Below are 5,100 nucleotides of genomic sequence, written 5' to 3'. Positions count from 1 at the left end.
AAAGCTACCTTTACATGTTGAAACATAAGCATAATAGGTAATTAAATAGCTAAAACATACCATCAAGGGAAGCAGGAAGGTCCATCCTAAGGCAAGGTGGACTCCTTGAGCTGAGAGTTTTCCTTCAAGGTACTAGAATTAGGAAAAATAGAATACTTGACTACTTAGTGTGTCTTCTTAGACCCCGATCATTGTCATTTTAGGGAATCGGAGTCAAGATTATACCCTATGGGTAGAGGGGTTGACGACTATTACTCCCCCTTACCAAGTGTGGCATTGATGTGCTTCTATTTGAGCTAACTTGCAAATGCGGTGGCTTGAAGACTGATGCTAGAGAACCAATAGGTGACCTTAGTCTACTCTAGGAACCTAAATTTAGGTCAATCCTTCAACCTTCCATCATGAAGTGAACTCAAGTGAACCTAGGTGATAAATCCCATATTATTCTAAGGAGTATTGGGTGACGTCACTTAGGATTATCTCTTGATGGGCCAGTAAAACTGTACCATTGAGGGCTTCTCACTCAGGCATGTCACATTGCTAGTGTCCAATCTAAACGAACACTTCACGTGCTATTGCACAACACCTATATTTTCCTTATACAAACAACACTTCCAATCCATTTGCTTTCATTAGTCTTACACCCAGACGAGTTGCTACCTGTGGGGACAAGAAACTGTACATATTGGTTTGCCCTTGTTGTTAACCTTCAATCTTGGTTTGCACAAACATATTGGAGATGCTTGGGATGAAAGTTGGCACTAATGGTGAATGTTTTGCACCTACAACCCCCACCTTTACCTTACCATCCCATTTTTTATCATCCTCTTTTATCTTTGTGATCTACATTATTGACTTGGGTACCTTGGGTTCTACCTGAGCGTAAGCAAAACCTAGATCCACTTGTTGTTGAAATTGCTCCCTTTGGACACACTTGTGCAACGTGATGTCTCCCACATAAATTGCAAGTCAAAGGTCCTCCTTTGCCCGATTGTATCCGTTTCCCTATCCATAGCCTCCTCTAGTTACATTATTCTCTCGGCCTGCACTAGAGCTCACCGTTCTGGAACTAGCAAAGCTATTCACCAATGTTGCATTAGATCAAGTTCCATCATTATACTCCAATCATAAGGGAATGTCTATTATTTCATCTACTATCTCCAAACACATTGCTTTGATAAGTTCCCTAATTTTTCATGTTTCCCCATAATGAGTTAACTAGGGCTATGGAGTTCCCTTAGGAGTACCTCAACTTGCCCTAGTCTACCTTCTTTCATAGTTAGTAGGCCATGTTTCCATAGTCCTGGCCTCTAATATACTTTTAGGCTCTTGTTTTTCCACTTGCCTTCGAGGCCAAGGTTGAATTTCAAAAAGAAAACCATGTAGCTTAATAGTAGCATTAGGGCTTGATATTTTTGTACATATTCTCTCATTTTTTCCAAACTTTTCCTTAAGTTTCTCCATTCATCTCTAACTTTGTATGGCACCTTCTTGGGCACAAAGTAATCCTTCATGTTTATTTGCAACTCGTCCTAAGATAGCTTTTGGCCATACTATTCCTCTTCATACATTAACCATTTGATGCATCACCCTTGAGCAACTAATCCTTTCCTTTACTTGATACCTTGAGTAGCTTCATTAGCCATCGACTTCACATATCCATCTATTCAAACTCACAGATTCTCTTTTCCTTCGTATTTTTTGTGTGCTTTGGGCTTGTATTTCTCAAATGAAGATCCATCCAGATTCTTTCTATCCTTTCTTCTTCTTATGTGATCACCTTCATTGTCAATCTCAGCAGCTTGAGCTTTTCCTATAGCCTTACTTATCATAGTAGCCAACATTTCTTTTACCATCTCCCGTCGCATGGCCTCCATGGGGTCTGGGTTGATTTTTTGTACTTCCTCACTCTGAGGTATTTTTGCAGCTTAATTATTCAATTCAGTTGCATATCCTTCTTCCTCCTCTCATGGGGAGGTCTGCTTTGGCCATGAAGATTTCCTCTTAGTCATCTCTATTCCCACCTTTGTTCTTGTTGCATCCACCCATGTTGATGAAACACACCAAACTAATGCTTGTTGCATACTTGACTTCCCTCATAGCTCCGATAGGGCTCTTCGTTATGGCATAATTAGAAAATTACATTCCAACAATATATTAGGGTAGATGTATAAGGCCAATAAATATGACTATTCAAATGCACATTGCTAACAAGTCATTGGATGCCATGTGGGTGCATGGGAGGCATTCTCCATGTGTCCTTGAAATACATTGTTTATGTAAGCCCCACTACCACATGGCAATTTAAGTTTTGATAGTCAAACTCAAAGCTAGTGTGGAAAAAACACAATGGAGAGAATGCAAATTTTGCCACTTGTTATGTCCCTAGTTCTCCAATGGGAGTTAACTCCTTGCATGCCATTGAGTATGAGGTACCCTATCTCGTCTACTTCTTGCATCTTTGTATGGTCAATCAATGTCTTGTTGCACTCTAACAAGTGCAATGAATTCAATGATAGCTAAATTCAATAGGCACATGCACAATGAAAATGTAAATTCAAAAAAAGTTTTATACTATTGAAATTATAATCAAAATGTGCCTTTTTAGTGTGATTGTACTTGAGCCAAAAACTTTTAAATAGAGTAATTTGATCTCAAGTTGGAGAGAGAGAGAGAGAGAGAGAGAGAGAGAGGTCCAAAGTTATTAATGTAAGAAGAGAAGCCCAAAGGTAGTACTGTAGTATTATAGGAGAGAGTTGCTAGAATTGTTTTGAGAGAGAGAGAGAGAGAGAGAGAGTGTGTGTGTGTGTGTGTGTGTGTGTGTGTGTGTGTGTGCGTGTTTGAAAAAAAAATCAAAGCTATTAATGTGTAAGAAATGCCCAAAGATAATATTGTAGCATATATATATATATATATATATATATATATATATATATATATATATATATATATATATATATATATATATATATATATATAGGGAGAGAGAGAGTGTGTGTGTGTGTGTGTGTGCGTGCGTGCGTGCGTGCGTGAGTGAGTGAGTGAGTGAGTGAGTGTGTGTGTGTGTGTGTGTATAAAGATCCAAGGTTATTAATGTAGGAGAGGATCTAAGGTAGTAGTATTATAGGAGAGAGTGCACCCCTTTTTTTTGCTTCAAAAATTGCTAGCACTCCTATAATATTACAATACTACTTTTAGGCTTCTCCTACATTGATTTGAAAAATATACCTCTATCCAAACTACTTTTTACATTTCTCTCTCTTTTCTCTTATCAATAATTTTTAAAAAGACACATCTCTCATCTCTATATCCTCTCTCTCATCCAAAAGTTATTTTTTTATCTCTCCTCCATCTCTTCTCCATTGAGTCTTAATACCCTTCTAGTAGTGGGTAAGACCACTTAAGTAATAAATAAAGCTTTTGAAAGGTCAAAAACTTAGCTAATTGAGATGTGTTTAATGCAAGTAATCTCCCAAGTGAACCTTGTTTAACAAGTGGCCAAATTCAATAAGTGTAGGGTCACGTTGTCGAGCTATGTTTAGTGCAACTAACCTCCCAAGTGACCCTTGTTTGATAAGTGGGCAAATTTAGTAAGAAAAGTGCCATGTTGGAACTTACTCAACTTAATTGAATATAGTGAGCCTTGGGATTTACAAAAGTAATGAAAAATAAAGGAGCCACATGAGTTCTACTTTGCTTGCAAGATCTCAAGTGAGTTTGGTAAATCCCTATTGTGACACAATGTTAACTTTCAACGAGTTTGAAATAAGAAATCTAACACAACGTTGATGTTAACCTAGAATCAAGGTAGCCCAGGTTAACTCAATATTCTCATGAGAGTAAAGCCAAACTGAAGTTTTCAAGAGGAACTAAAAATTAGGCTAAAACTAGCTAAATGAAATTCACATGGCATCATGATCCAAGGTCACCTCGAAGTGCCATGTGTCTTGAGTGCAACCAAATTAAAGAAAGAAAAATTGTTATCCATATGTCTAGAGTGCAACCAAATTAAAGAAAGAAACAACTATAATCAAACGCCATTATTTTACTGAACAATCTAAAGCCAACTAAATGCCTGACAAAATCACACTTGAGGGAAGAATGGGAAACCTTGAGAATTGTAAGGTGATGCCAATCTATAAGAATGAAGGGGTTCAAGTGGGCTCATTCCTTGGAACATGAGATTCAACAATTTGCCTCCCAAGTTGATGTGAGCCTTTGAAGCACATCATTCTTCGCTCATAGGCAGCCACAAACCATAAGTTTTAATGGGCATGTACGTATGGAAAGAATGGTTGATTAGCAAGCAAGTAGCAAGCAGGGCACCATTGAATGAAGCATGCACATATAGATACAAGGGGCCAACAGTTTGATAGTTAAGATATTCGTAGCTTGATGTCAGAATAGACAAGAAGGCTCAATATTTTGGATGGATCTAAAAGGTGAAAAGGCACTAAACAATTTTTTGCCGGTGTGAAATAAGTTTATGGAGCAAAGGTGGTGATGCTTGAAGAAAGTGTGAAAAATAAGAGGCTGAATCAGTCCACTAACCTGGTCCAACAAAGGAACAATTCGTCTTGCCCAATCCAAAAACAAACATATTTGGTGTCTCTATACTCAAAACACAAAGGGTTCACATTCACTTTTTCCTTTGTTAAGAAAGAAAAATCTGAAATCAAACACTTTACACCTTGTAGGAGCATGAGCATGTTTTCTATATGTTATTAGAGGAAATAATGATGACCAATGTAGGCTATGGTAAAGGGCTTTCATCCCTTTACAGATAGGACTTAAATTCCTATAAAAGGGACAAACCCCTCTGTTTAGCTGGCTTACATACAGAATTTGTATTGGCATAATCTACCTTCTTTTCATGCATGTGATGGCTTATATATCATCAAATATGTATGCAGAACGCATGTGCACATAGCAGAACCTCAATCTCCACTAGGCCTCGTAAGTACTGATGAAGGTAGGAAGGGACACATAAGATTCTGAACGACTTTATAGTTTTAAGAAGGCATCAGAACTAAAGACTCAGAGTTAGGTCATATGCACAGATCCATGCAATATAATTGATCCATTGAAGCATTGAGAACA

Source organism: Lygodium microphyllum, chromosome 10 (genome assembly GCF_053477565.2).
Source record: "Lygodium microphyllum isolate KBCC chromosome 10, Lygodium_microphyllum_v1.1.10, whole genome shotgun sequence".
Taxonomy (NCBI): domain Eukaryota; kingdom Viridiplantae; phylum Streptophyta; class Polypodiopsida; order Schizaeales; family Lygodiaceae; genus Lygodium; species Lygodium microphyllum.
The sequence above is the reverse complement of the archived record's forward strand: the minus strand, read 5'-3'. Positions refer to the sequence as shown.